Source organism: Bos taurus, chromosome 13 (assembly GCF_002263795.3).
Source record: "Bos taurus isolate L1 Dominette 01449 registration number 42190680 breed Hereford chromosome 13, ARS-UCD2.0, whole genome shotgun sequence".
Taxonomy (NCBI): domain Eukaryota; kingdom Metazoa; phylum Chordata; class Mammalia; order Artiodactyla; family Bovidae; genus Bos; species Bos taurus.
Genome location: NC_037340.1, coordinates 66,305,178 through 66,320,106, shown reverse-complemented (window position 1 = coordinate 66,320,106; position 14,929 = coordinate 66,305,178). Strand labels below are relative to the sequence as shown.

The following is a 14,929-nucleotide window of genomic DNA, read 5'->3' as shown; positions in this document are numbered from 1 at the left end:
GTCTGGTATTGGTATGAGGACAGATTTAGAAATCAATGGGAGCGAATTAAGAGTCCAGAAATAAGCACTCACATTTATGGTCAATTGATTTTTGACAAGGCTGCCAATATAATTCAATGGAGAAAGAAGACTTTTTTCAATTAAGACTGTGGAACAACTGGATACATTCAGGCTGAGCACCTTCCTCAAAACCCTACACAAAAATTAACTCAAAATGCATCACAAATCTAAATGTACAGGGTAAAACTTTAAAAAATCTTATAAGAAAATACAGGCATAAGTTTCAACACCTTGGATCATGATGGTTTCTTAGACATGACACAAGCAACCAAAGAAAAACACAGATAAAACTGGACTTCATCAAAATTAAAAATTTGTGTGTGTCAAAGGGCACCATCAACCATAGGTATACTATGGCTGTTCATGGTGATGTTTGGCAGAAACAAACACAATATTGTAAAGCAATTATCCTCCAATTAAAAATAAATAAATTTAATTATTTTAAAAAAAGGGTGGGGGGACACCAGCCAGAAAGATGGAAAGATGGGAATTACCTGGCAGTCCAGTGGTTAGAACTCCATGTTCCCACTGTTGAGGGCCTGGGTTCGATCCCACAAGCTGCATGGCATGACCAAAAAATTTTTAAAAAGAGAAAAAAGAGAAACAGACTTATGGACACTGTGGGGGAAGGAGGGGAAGGGATGAATTGAGAGAGTAGCATTGAAATAAATATATTACCATGTGTAAAACAGAGCTAGTGGAAAGCTGATGGGGTAGGAGGTGGAAGGGAGATTCAAGAGAGAGGGGACATGTGTATACCTATGACTGATTCACGTTGATGGATGGTAGAAACCAACAGAAAAACACTGTAAAGCAATTACCCTCCAATTAAAAATAAATTAATTTTAAAAGAGAGAGACAGAAAGTAAAAAGAATCCACCAAATGTGAGAAGATATTTGCAAATCATGTATCTGATAAGGGACTTGTGTCTAGAATATGTAAATAAGATTTACAACTCAACAAACAAAGAGAGAAATGACCCAATTTTAAAATGGGCAAAGGATTCAAATAGACATTTCTCCAAAGAAAATATACAAACGGTCGATAACTGCATGAAAATATACGCAACATCATTAGTCACCAGGAAAATGCAAATCAAAACCACAGTGAGATAGAGCTTCACACCCACGAGGATGGCTATAATTGAAGACAGAAAACAACAAGTGGTTGGAGAGGATGTAGAGAAGTTGGAAACTTCATACATCACTGGTGGGAATATGAAATGGTGTCGCTGTTTTGGAAAATAGTCTGGCAGTTCCTCAAAAGGTTAAACAGAGTTGCCATATAATCCAGAAGTCCCACTCCTAGGAATATACCCAAGAGAAAAGAAAACATATATCCGCATAAAAACTTGAATGTGTCCATAACAGCATTGTTCATAATAGCCAAAAAGTGGAAACAATCATATGTCCATCAACTGATGAATGGATAAATAAAATGTGGTATACCCATATAACAGAATATTATTTGGCAAGAAAAAGAAGCGTGTACTGATACACGCTACAGCTTGGGTGAATCTTCGGAACATGCCAAGTCAAAGAAGTCAGACCCAAAAGGCCACATATTACACAATTTCCTTTACATGAAAGATTCAGAATAAACAAATCTATAGAAACATAAAGTAGATTAGTTACTACCTAGGGCTGGGGGAGACAGGTTTGAGGGGCCATGGGGACTGACTAAATGGGTTACACAGTCTCTTTCTTGGGGGGAGGGGTAATGAAATTGTTCTAAAATTGATTGCAGTGATGGTTGTACAACTCTGTGACTGTACTAAAAACCATTCAATTGTACACTTCCGGCCGGAGATAAATTGGCAAATTGGGACTGACATATACACACTACTATATATAAAATAGATAACTAATAAGGACCTGCTGTATAGCACAGGGAACCCTATTCAATACTCTGTAATGACCTATACGAGGAAAGAAGCTAAAACAAAGAGTTAATATATGTACAACTGATTCACTTTGCTGTACAACAGAAACTAACACAACCTCGCAAATCAACTCTACTCCAATACAATTTTTAATAAATACACAAATTGTACACTTTAAATAAGTGAATTGTCTGGTATGTGAATTCTATACCAATAGAGAGAAGTGAAAGTCGCTCAGTCCGGTCCGACTCTTTGCCATCCCGTGGACTATACAGTCCATGGAATTCTCCAGGCCAGAATACTGGAGTGCGTAGCCTTTTCCTTCTCCAGGGGATCATCCCAACCCAGGGACCGAACCCAGGTCTCCCACATTGCAGGTGGATTCTTTACCAGCTGAGCCCCAAGGGAAGTCCAATAGAGGTGTGATATTAAAAAGACAAAGCACTACACCAGAGGCCATCTGTTAAGATCCATCTATTAGATTGGCAGGTTCCCACATTCTAGAGCAACCTGTGTTGGTGACAGCTAGGGGAAGCAGAGGGTGGGGTGTGAAGGTTCACCAGCACCCACTTCCATGAAGGGCCATCTGGCCACATCTACCAAAATTACAACTGCACACATTCTCAGACCCTGCGATTTGGGACTATCTAGTGTTCCTCACACAGGGCCACTAAGTGTACAATGGAAGGCATGCATCACAGAATGATCTGTAATAAGCAAAGCAATCTTAACAAATTAAATAAAGCACTGTCTCCATCCACACAATGAACACTATGTAACCAGGGAAAAGACAGCAGTAGCAGAAAACGATCTCCAAGGCACACTGTCAAGAGCAGTCAGGTGTAGACTACAGGATACACCATGTGTGATCATTTGTGGTTTTGTTTTTTTTTTAACATACATGCTTCCATATACGCCCTGGAAGGACATACTGGAAACGCCTCCCCATGGCTGCCTCTGGCAAGGAGATGTGAATGCCAAAGAGGCTTTGCTTTTCCCTGCCTTCTTCGGTACTGCTTGAATTATTTTTTACTGTGTGTGTTAATGCTTTTTCTTTCCTTTTTAAGAAAAAAGACAGGCTTACCTGGTTTCAGATCCTGGTGTCGCTGTCTCTCATAGCTGGGCAAGTCACTTCACTTCTCTGAACCTCTGGATTCTGCAAAGGGAGGGCTAATAATAGTCTCCACCTTGCAAGGTTGTGGTGAAGGATTAAATAAGACAAGGCCCCACAGGCATGCACAGGGCCCCCACTGTTTCTGTGTCTGGCGCCTAGTGGTAGGTGCGTGGTCCGTGTGGGTTACTAATATGTCACTATGGACGCCAAGGTGGATTGTAACAGGTGCCACCAGAGAGCCTCAGACTAAGTGTTCAGAGCATCAGCAATCCCCTCAGCCTCGGAGAAACTGGAAGGGCTTCCTGGGAGAGGCAGCATGTGAAAAGGACTTCAAAGTCGAGAAGGAGGTCCACAAGCAGAGATGACTGGGGCTGGTGCATCCGGCAGAGAGTCGCGCAGGCAAAGGCCGGGAAGTAAGAAAGCCCCGGGTGTTTGCGCAACCGTGCATTCACTGCCTCCTTCACCAAGCTCAGCTGAATATTGACTCTGCTAACCAGGCACTGTCGTGGGACAGACAAAGCCATAGCTGGACCAGCCGAGGGAGGAAGTACAGTGTGTGGAGACAAGGGGCTGGGGCAGAGCCACACCCAGCTCCAGGTGCTCAGAGAGCAGACCAGGAAAAAGAGGCTCAGAGAGGGACAGAGGCCACCTAAGATCACACAGCACCTTCTCAACTTCCGGAAAGGGCCTCTCCCAGCTCCACCCTCCCTGTGTCTCAGAGGCCTGGAGAAGAGGAAGCCTACAGGGGCCATCCCACAGTGTGCTCAGCAAAAGGAGGATACAGATGCCATCACAAAGAGGAGGGACAACTGGTTCTCAGATGATAACAGCACCTGGTTGATGGGTAGAGAGGCTCCTGTGTACCAGGCACCAGGCTGAGAAGTACATGCGGTCCACAAGCCCAAGTGAACCTTCTGCAGCCCTACATGGTCAGTCCCATTTTGCAGATGAGGAAACTGAGACCCAGAGAGGTCAAGTGACTAGCCTAAGGTCACACAGCTCAAAAGAGACCGCATCAGCAGGCAGACCATCTGCTTTTGTCCCAGGGCCTATCCCCCGAGGGAGCCACTGCCAGGGCCTGCATCAGCAGTCATACTCCTTCTTAAAAGGGCCCAGGGTGTAAGCTCTTCTCAGCCAGTCCAGGAATGTGTCCTGATAACAGGACCAGGGGTGGGAGGGGTGGGTGGTGGAGGTTGTGCGGGGAAAGTGGGGGCAGAGGAGGGGGAAGGCGGGGGAGGTGGGGGAGGGGCACAGCCCATCTGCATCGTGCCTCTGGAGGGAAGGGAGCAAAAATAGCCCCATCGGGTACCCGCTGGAGCCAGCTGGGTGGGGTGCAACATCCTTGTGAAGAGGGATCCTGCCACGACCCATGGCAGGGCCCCGAGCAAGTCAACCAAAGCCTCGTTCAGTACCATTGCTATTGTTCAGTTGCTCAGCCACGTCCGACTCTGCGACCCCATGGACTGCCCCACACCAGGCCTCCCTGTCCTTCACCGACTCCTGGAGCTTGCTCAAACTCACGTCCATCGAGTCGGTGATGCCATCCAACCATCTCGTCCTCTGTCGTCCCCTTCCCCTCCTGCCTTCAATCTTTCCCAGCATCAGGGTCTTTTCTAACAAGTCAGCTCTTCAGTACCATGGAGACACACAAAAGGATCCCGGGACAGTTATGAAGGCAGAGGAGCTAACCACGTGTGCCCTGGGCACTCAGGCCATGCTGGATAAATGGGGCTCCAACCATCACAGCTACCTTATAGTTTCCATCGTTACTGTGGAGCTCTCCAGTTCTCACAGGGACCCTGCTTCACAGAGAAGATCAGCCCAGTCTCCCAGACAAGGCAACAGAGAGAGGCTCAGAAAAGCCAAGCCAGGTGCCCAGGCCACCATCCAAGACAGCAGAGGACCAGCTGGAGACCCTGGCTCTCCTGGCCCCGGGCCACTGTGGCCCCTCTCTCCAAGGGCACCGGTCCCAGCTGGGCTCTCGCAGGGAGTTACTACACCAGGGATTTAAGCAGGGCACTCAGCCAGTCCATTTCCAACTAGGGGAATGGAGGCCAAGACACGGGGAATGGGCTGGTCCACATAACCCAAGAAGAACACTTATTTTGGAATGAACCTCTCAGCCCTCTGAACCTCCAAGGCTGGGTCCCCAGCTGATGCCCCATGCCTCCTCGCAACAGCCCTAGGCGGGGCAGGCACCACCAGCATGCCATGTCCACCGGGGAGGAAGTTGAGTCTGGGGGAGCCTGGGAGAGGGGCCAGCCCTCATGCCCATCTCACAGATGGGGGCCGCCACCCCTGCCTGCCTCCAGGGACCTCCCTCATGTGGCAAAAATCTTCTCATTCTCTTTTTTCCTTCAGCCTTTCAAAAGAATGACCTGCTCACCTGAGGTGTTTTTGTACAAGCAGATTCAGAATATAAAAAAAAGTCCTACTTCAGAGAAGAGAATATGAATAATGACACTGATAAGATAACAGAGGAAGCAATAGCTAATACATATTTAGTGCCTACTGTGTCCTATGCTTTCAACCCATTTTACAGATGAGGAAGTGGAAGTAGAGAAAGGCTAAATAATGTGATTAAAATCCCACCTCTTATTAAAAAAAAAAAAAAAAAGAGGGAGGGAGGAACTTGCTTGGTGGTCCTGGGGCTAGGACTCTGCGCTCCCAATGCAGGAGCCTGGGTTCCATCTCTGGTCAGGGAACTAGATCCCATATGCTGCAATTAAGAGTTCGCATGCTGCAACTAATGATCCCCAAGTGCCACAACTGACCTGGTGCAGCCAAATAAATAAATATATTTTTTTAAAAAATCCCACCTCTTGGGACTTCTCTAGCAGTCCAGAGGTTAAGACGCCGCACTTCCAAAGCAAGGGGCACAGGTTCAATCCCTGATCGGAGAACTAGGATCCCACCTGCAGTGCAGCGCAGTCAAATAAGTAGTTTTTAAAAATATCCTGCCATCGGCTGTTCCAATGCGGGCTGGTGGGGTGGAACGGGGCATGCTGATGGTGGTGTGGAGACCTACACCATTCCCCCTCATGTCCTCCCACCTGGGGTTCATGTCCTCCCACGTGGGGTTTACAGTACTCCTTCCATACTCCCAACAGCCCTGGAACCACTTTAGGTGTCACTCACTTTACATGTCAGCACATGGGGGGCTCCAGCAAGCTGCCCCAGCCAGGAAGTGGAGAGCCAGGGTGCCAAGCCAGGCCCAAGGATACCAAAGCCCACCCTCTCTCCACCATACCTGCAAGGAGGCATGGGAAGGGCCGTGCAGGAGGCGGACACAGAGCAAGCAAAGGCCCTGAGCCAGGAGGGTCAGATGTGCAGGGGGTTATCGAGTGAGAGGTCTGGACCGAGTGGGTTCCAGCCTATCTGGGTCGCTGCAGGCTTTTGGCCCAGGCACGAGGAGGTCTGAGGGAGGCCCCGAGAGGGACACGTCCAGCAATTTAGGTCATAAAGACCTGAAAAATTGAGAGGGGAGCCCATGAAGATTTTCTCAGGCCCTGGAGCACGCTGAGCGGGATGGGGGCAGACTATTGAGACTTCATCCTACAGCGATCCTGTCAGAGCACAGTGGTCTCCAGCCCCAGAGGAGGCACCTAAACCACGGTGGACTTCCAGGAGGAGCGACATCTTACTGGAGGTCCAAAGGTAAGCAGTTTATGAAAAGAGGAAGGGGAAGCGTGATCCAGGCAGAAGCAATTGCTTGGCCAAAGGCCCAGAGGTGGGACCATTGAAAGAAAGGCAAAGGGTCAGTTTAAGTCATGTGGCCTCAGTTTCTCCAGCAGCAAAATGTGGGGGAAGGGCACACAGTGGGTGCCTCCATCTCCCCCACCCCCTCCTCCTACCACCTCCCTTCTCCAAGGCCCCTGCCCGACAGGAAGGGCACTGGCAGCTGGTTCTCCCGCCGTGGGAGCATCTTTGAGGCTGGCAGGATTGGGAGGCTTCACTGACCTCCCCCTACCCTTCGACCCCACAGGCCAGGCCAGGCTGCCCAGCAGGAGGACGGGGAGGGCAGCTGAGGGGCCAGGAGACGACAGTCCCAATCTCAGAGAGCTTTGTAAGAGATCCCCATTCTCAGATGTGGAGGCAGAGGCCCAGAGAGGGGCACACTCAGCCTCAGGCCACACAGCACAGTTGAGTTAGGGGTTCGAAAGAGGGTGTGGGACGGGGCTTGGACTGAAGATTCTTGGCACACCAGGCCTAAGGGCACTGAGGTGAGGAGGAGCTGGAAGAGGAGATGCTGGGCCCCAAGGACCACGCATCAGGCTGGTCTCAGGGACCCAGCCAGGTACCGCCTGGCCTGGCCACCATGTGGCTAAGCAGAAGGCCTCCCTCCAAATCTCCATGTGATCTCCGCAAATCACACCCACTCACGGGCCTTAGCATCTGCACCTGGGCAGAGGCCCTGGCATGCAGAGGATTCTTTAACAGACGCCCCCCGCCCCTGCCCCAGCATCAGAGTGACCCCAGGGAACACTGAGGTGACGAGTTTTGCTCTGTCCCAGCTTCTCCAAGGTCATGCCTCCCAGGCACCCCCAGCCCCGCCGGCTGATGGCTGACAGGTTCCGGGGGAGACAGCTGCCAGCCGGCCCCTGCCCACGGCACCCGCTACTCCTGCCAGCAGCTCTGGCTGCGTCCCTGCTCTGGGGACACACAGTGTCCCTTCCTCCCCACCCCTACCCCAGCCCCCGCAGGGACACGGGTGGGCAGGAGCAGCTGGCAGCCAGGCCCCTCCACATGGCTGGCCCTGAACTCAGCCCCCCACACTCAGAGCCTGCAGGTGCCACCCCGGACGTGTAACCTCCAGAAGGTCCAGGCCTCCCTTTACTCATCCATGAAATGGGGACCTCTGGGAGGTCTCTGAGAGAGATGGCGTCCGAGCCTGAGGCCAAGGACAGAGGTAGCAGGATGGCCAAAACCCTTAAAGCTCCTACGATTCGTTCATGGGATCAAGGCCAAGGCTGGGGGCGGGGGTGGCTGCTGCAAGCTCCCTCCTCCCCACCCCTTGACCCTCCCTGAACTCAGAATTACGCTCCAGCCTCCAGACCTTTGCACCCTGCTGTTTCCTCCTGAAGCAGCACAGCCCTGGCCCCAGCCAACTCCAGGAACTCCAGTGCCCACTTTGAGCCTGACCACAGGCCATACTTGACCCCGCCTGCCCTCGACTGAGAGAGGTACCCTCTTTTTCTGGGCTCACATAGCCTCCATCACATAGAGATTAAGCATTAAACCGCCTGGGTCCCAAACCCAGCTCTGACCCTTCCTAGCTGTGTGGCCTTGGAAAAGTGACTCTACCTCTCTGTGCCTCCATTTCCTCACTTATAAGACCCCACATGCTATGTGGCACAGCCAAAAGAAAAAACCAAAAAGGAAGACGAAAGAAAATAATACAAAACAAGGTCTGAGCCCCTACCCCTTGCCACGAACCGCCCCAGGCTAGGCCAAGCACTGTCACACTCTCCACTCGCCAGACCAAAGCAGCAGTCGTCTCTCTGGTCTGGGGGCTCCATCCTTAGTCCCCACAGTCTGCTTCCCACACAGCAACCACATGCCCTCAGAAAGCCTCCTGGAGCCCCATTTCACTGGGAGTAACAGTCAACGTCAAAAGGATCCGGATGCCCTCCCTGACCTCCATCTCTCTCTGTCCTTCCCTCCTGCCATTCTCCCCCTTGCCCACTCTGTTCCCCTGGCCCCCATGCAGTTTCTCCAACACTCCAGTGCACCCCACCTTATGGTCTTTGCACTGTCTGTTCCTTCTACCTGGACTCTCTTGCCTCAGGGAACGACCTGTCTCCTCCCTCCCCTCCGGGGACATGAGCTTCTGGGAGAAGTCTTCCCCCTGCGTTCCCATCCCTCACCATCCTATCTAATCAGCTAATCACAACCCATTCTCTATCCCAGCCAGTCTTCCCAGCTTTATGTCTGACCCATGACACGCTGGCAAAGATTGAAAGCAGAAGGAGAAGTGGACGACAGAGGACGAGATGGTTGGATGGCATCAGCAACTCAATGGACGTGAGTTTGAGCAAACTCCGGGAGATGGTGAAGGACAGGGAAGCCTGGCATGCTGCAGTCCCTGGGGTCACAGAGAGTCAGACACAACTGAGCCTATCAAGTTCTTACAGACCATGTGCGTATTTTCCTTATTTGCTCTGCTTTTATCTCCCCAACTAGAATGTCAGCTTTGTGAGACCACATTTTTGCCTTGTTGCTTCTTTGCTGAATCTCCAACCTCTAGAACATGGTCTGGCACATGGTGTGTGTTAGTCTCTCAGTCGTGTCCGACTCTTTGTGACCCCATGGACTGTAGCCTGCCAAGCTCCTCTGTCCATGGGATTCTCCAGGCAAGAATACTGGAGTGGGTTGCCATTTCCTCCTCCAGGGGAATCTTCCTGACCTAGGGATCGAACCTACTGCACTGCAGGCAGATTCTTTACCATCTGAGCCACCAGGGAAGCCCCCCTGGCACCCAGTAGTACTCAGTAAATATTTGTGGGAGGGAGGGGTAGATGGAGGGAGGGATGGAAGGAGGGAGAGATAGAAAGAGGGATGGAGGCAGGAACAGAGGGAGGGACGGATGAATGGGTCCTATCCGGAGCCCCCTAAGATAAAGAGATACAGGCCTCCGTCCCAGGTCTGCCCAGCTGCACAACCTATGCCCCAACTACAGCACTCTCCTGCCACTGCCTGGCCTGTCCCCTGGGCAGAGCCTCTGACCTCCCTGGTTACACGGGACAGTGTGCAAGGGTGAGACAGCTCTAAGCCACGAGCCCCGCCCCGCACGGCTCAGGCACGGACTGGGTACCAGGGATGCTTGCTGCATGAGCCAGGGGTTACTGAAGCGTGAGCCAGGGGCCATCCACGGGCCAGGGCAGCCAGGACATGTCTGGTCCTGTGTTCCCGGTGCCAGCACATGCACAGCTGTCAGACCTCAAACCGGCTCCGCCAGTGCGGCCAGGGCGGGATGGGCACTGCAGGCTCAGGCTGGCATGGCGGGCAGATGGAGGGGCGCTGCCTGAGCGGGGACCCACCCCCCGGGAGGATGATGGTTCAGCAAGCGGATCGTGCTGCTCCCACTAACCCCGGCCCTGTGGAGATGGAACTGTTCCAGTCCAGGCGGCTTTTAGGTTTCTTTCTGGACAGGAAGGAGACCCCCTTTCCAGACCCTAGGTCCTGACCTGCTCTGTAAAGGGCGGGGTCCCTTCCTGAATCACCAACAGCCCAAGAGTAAGGACGATTCTTCCTGTGCCCCATGAAACCCAGTTCCAAGCCCTAGGACCTGTCCTCAGCCGGGAAGCCCGAAACGGGGAAAGAGGCGATGTCGGAGCTCGACAAGGCAGCAGGCGACCTGGTTAGAGCCCCGCTCCTCACCCAGGCGCAGCACGGCCCTCGGCCAATCCAGGTGGGTCCAGACCGTTTCCCCAGGGGGAAAGCAGCGCCGGGCACGGGTTCCAGGGACTTTCTTCCATCCCAACCTCCAGAGTTATCTAGAAGAGGCCACTTTGGTGACTCCAGCCCTCCCCCAGAGCCCACCCCTGGGGTGGACGTGGCCAGAGCCTAGACTTGCACACACGTCCTTACTCCTCACAGAAGCAACAATAATAAATAGACCTGCTAGTTACTGAACACTTTACTCTGTGCCTGCCATGCTGGCTTTACAGGCACTGTTTCATCTGGTCCTCCCACCAACACTGTGAGGTAGGGACCGTTACTGTGCTCATTTTCCAGCAGAGGAAACTGAGGCCCAGATCACATGGCAAGTTGGAGTCCAGGTCCCCAGCCCCACCCCTGAGGTCACACGGGCAGCTTCTCTCTCCCCAAGACAGGTCAAAGTAGGAAAGAAATCTCAGGTACCCCCTGAAATCTATAGCTGGAATTGGAGGAGGTGGGCAGGGTCCATATTTCCGAAATCCATAGGCCTTCCTGAGTCATGAGAGGCCAAATCCTAACCCTGCCCCTACTGTGTAACCCAGGTCATGGGTGTACCACTCTGAGCTTCAGTTTTCACATCTATAAAATGGGTAGGATCCTGCCAGGTTAGCCTAAGGTATACCATTGCTTAAAGGCACAGAAGGGAGGAACTTTCCTGCTGGTCTAGTGGTTAAGACTTCAGATTTCCACTGCAGATGGCATGGGTTCGATCCCTGGTCTGGGAACTAAGATGCCGCATGGTACGGCCAAAATATTTTCAAAACTAAAATAAAAATTTAAAATAAATAAATTTCCTCTTCTAATAAATAAAAATTAAAAAAGCTTCAGGAGCCAGAAGACTCAGTCCAGCCCTCAGGACAAGGTGGAGAAGCTGCTTGGCCTCCGTGCCTCCAGATGGATCGGGGGGAGGAGAGTGAGCAAGAACAGGAAGCCAGTGGCGTGTGGTGTAGACTCAGCCCCACATCACCAGCAGCCCAGAGAGGAAGGATGATTCTTCCTGTGCTTCACGAAACCCACTTCCAAGCCCTGTCACTCCCACCTCCAAACACAGCCTGAATCCACCTCCTTCCTTCCCACCAGAGTCACCCCTCAGGTCAACCCCTCAGGTCAACCCCTCAGGCTGGCTGGTTGCCTGCAGAGAGTGTCTCTGAAATGTCCATCTGAACCCATCCTTCCTGCTTGACGCCCCTCACAGCCCACACTCCAAGACGAAAGACAAAGTCCTCACGGGGGCCTCCAAGGACCCCAGTGGACACTACCCGGCCCACGCCCCTCCCCTCCTCCCACTCTGCCCACACTGGCCACTTCCCCTTTCCCTAAGAACCTGGTACACGCTTGCCTGGGAGCCTTGGCACTTGCTGTTCCCTCCACCAGCGCCTACTTCCTTCGGGGGCTTTACTCAGACGTCTCCTGCTCAGAGAGGCCAGTCCTGACCACCGGTTTAAACAGCAACACACTCAGCCAATCCCGCTCTCTCTTTGAGTCTCATTTCAAAAGCCACCTCCTCACAGGAGGCCACTCTGACCTCCCCCAAGTGAGAACCTTCCACTTCTCCTTCCTGGTGGGGACCATAGCTGTGATGACATGACACACTAGATGAGTACATGTCTGAGGAGGAGGACCGGGGCCACTTCCATCTCACTCCCAGCCAAATACTCTGCAGTGGGTGTAACAGTCACAATACTTCACAGCCGGGATGCTTGGGGCCATCCGGTCGGAATGGACACTGGCCAAAGTATAGGGCCTAGCATGGAGTCAGTACTTGGTAATTACTGGTTGAATGAACAAATGGATGGATGGAGGGACGATGGATGGATGGAGGGATGGTGGATGGATGGAAGGATAATGGATGTATGATGGATGGATGATAGATGGACGGATGACGGCTAGATGGATGGATGGATGGATGGATGAATAAGTGAACACACCGTGGGCCTGGGACTTACCAGAGATGCCCAGGGCTCTGAGAAGGTGGCCCAGAGAAGGGAAGGGTCCGCCCTAGCTCACCAGCCAGGCTCTGCAGCTGGAGTCTCTGCTCCTGCACAGCCCGACTTTCATTTCCCATCCTCTCGGTCTAAGGAAGCTCCTTGCCCCCCACCCTGGGGAATGAGTGAGGAGGAGGGGCAGATGGCCCCCTGGCTCCCAAAGAGGGGGCGCTCCCAGGCTCCATCTGTCCCACCACAAAGGGGCTTTGTCCTCAGTGCTGAGAGCCTGGGGCAGACCGGAAGCTGCCCCTCAGCCACCCAGCAGGTCCCAGCACCCCCGGTCAGCTGAGCTAACAGCTCCAAAGCCGGATCCCAGGGGCTGGCATGGTACTGGGCACAGCCTTCTAAAATCTCATTAATCCTCCCTGAGAGCCCTAGGAGGGAGGTTCTAGGATGACCCCCATTTTTATGTATGGGGAAAGTGAGGCAAAGTCACTTGGCCAAGGCCTCCCAGCCAGCACAGAGCAAAGCCAGGATTCAGACCCAAGCCCACCTGGCACTAGCATCTTCAGCCCCTGCTCTCAACTCGCCCTGCCTCTGGGTTCAGAAGGGTGGAGGCGCCTTTTTTGGAGGCACAAGTGGGCAACCACACCTGGTCCTTCACCCTTAGAAGACCGCTGCCCTTTGGAGGTTTACCCAACAAGGGAGAGGGGGTCGGGCTCTGAACCCGGAGCCCTCGCTCCATGCCCAGCCCATGCCCCAGGTGTCTTTGCAATCTGCCAGCCAGGCCCCAACACGCTTCCACCACTTCCTGCCAGGCAGGCGTCCACAGGGAAAGGCTGGGCGGGCAGACAGACCAAGGGGTAGACTTCCCCCACCCCTCACCCGCCACGCCCCTGTCAATCCCAGACCTGCTATCTACCTCCCGGCACCCACCTTCTCTCCAGGCCCATCTGGTCTCAGGGCAGTTACCAGGGCCACTTCACCAAGGCCACAGTGCCAACGGGACACCTACCCTCAGTGGACACTAACCACAGGGCCAGGCAAATCAGTCCTGCCCATCACCACCACCACCTCTGCCTCTGTGGCTTCTCCTTGCTGCCCAAGGGTAGTGTGTAGACTCCCCAGGGAGGGACTCCCAGCCCTCCATTGATTGGCACCAGCCACCTGCCAGGAGAAAGCTCTGCGGTTCTGAACTCCAACAAGAGTAGAGCTACTCACACTGTACCTTCAGGCCTTTCACAAGTTCCACCTGCTCCCAGAGAACCGTTCCATTCTCCCAAGGATGTCATATGTATCGCTTCCTCCAGGAAGTCTTCCCTGACTCACTTCTCCAAGACCCCAGACCAGCCCCTCCCTTCTGTCCCAGCTAGGGGCTCTTGATCCCTATCTTGAACCCCAGCCTATGTGGGCTGCCTTCACTTGGCAACAGTAACTGAGCACCTGAGCCCAGCCTGATCCTTCTCTCTGCCCTCCCTTCACACCTTCAGCAAGAGGCCGGCCCTGCTCCCAGAAGTCGCAGTCCGAAGCCTTGCCTGACCAACCTCATCACCGTCTAACTGTCCTGGATCTGACCTCCCCAGTTCCCCAGATCTTTGCTTACCCTGTCTGTTCTTGCTGGCAGGCCCTCACCCTTCTCTTTCCCTCACGAGCTCCTGCTGCTCCTGCTCCTGCTGCTGCTGCTGCTGCTGCTCACCCTTTAAGCTTCAGGCCAGGTATCACCTCCTCTGTAAAGCCCTTCTGGCATCGTAACAGCTGCCCCAGTTCATACAGCATCTACCTGGTGCTGGGGCCATGATCAGGGTCTGTGTCTGGCTCCCCTGGGGTGTAGGCTGCTCCCAGAGTGCCTCTTTGGGGTCCCCAGCACCCAGAACAAGGCCCAGATCTCACCAGCAGATAGTCCAAAGGCCAGCTGCCAAACCCCTGCCTGGAGAACCCACGGGCAGAAGCCAGGAGCAACTCCCAGAGGCAGGACTGACTCCTATTTTGCCCACACTGCCCACAGATCTAAGGTAGGGGTGGAGTGGGGGAGGGGGGCTTTCCACCAATGGCCAACTGGTAACCAAACCCACGTCGTTTCTAAAACTAGGGCACAGGAGAGAAATGGGAGCAGCAGAATTGTCCCCAAATAGAACGGTGGCTCATCTGGTTCCAGGGCCTCCGGGAACACCTGGCGGGGGTGGGGGTGGGGAGGGCAGGTGGCCGCTCCCAAGGCTGCAAAGGGAGATCTGAAGTTTGGAGAACGGGGAGGTCGAGACCACTGCAGCTGGAGATGGTGGTGCAGACACCCCGCCCACCTCCCTCAGGGTTAGTCCCAATCCAATCCCACTTGCCCCCACCTACCCACTGGGTGCTCCCTAAACTGTCCCACCTCCCAGCCTTTGCTCACTTGCATCCTCTGCCCAGAATGCTGTTGCCCTGGCTGTCGGTCAGAATCCTGCCCTTCCTTGGCATCATGGCCACCGACTGGGCACTTGGTATAAGCCTGACACAGGTAGGCACCTGGG

General features: G+C 53.4%; 1 protein-coding gene across 7 annotated transcripts in view; it reads right to left on the bottom strand.

Moving 5' to 3' along the window:
• SRC (SRC proto-oncogene, non-receptor tyrosine kinase) overlaps positions 1–14,929 on the bottom strand; it is a 55,114-nt gene that overhangs the window by 30,509 nt on the left and 9,676 nt on the right. For 2 of the 7 annotated variants that reach the window (XM_005214804.5, XM_005214805.5), the window contains exon 2: positions 3,028–3,099. The exons of 4 other annotated variants lie outside the window; for them this stretch is intronic. The gene's annotated coding sequence lies outside the window, so the exon portion shown is untranslated. Of the gene's footprint in view, positions 1–554; positions 619–3,027; positions 3,100–14,929 lie in introns of all 7 variants that reach the window. One more of the 7 variants, XM_059892712.1, reaches the window with a different exon arrangement.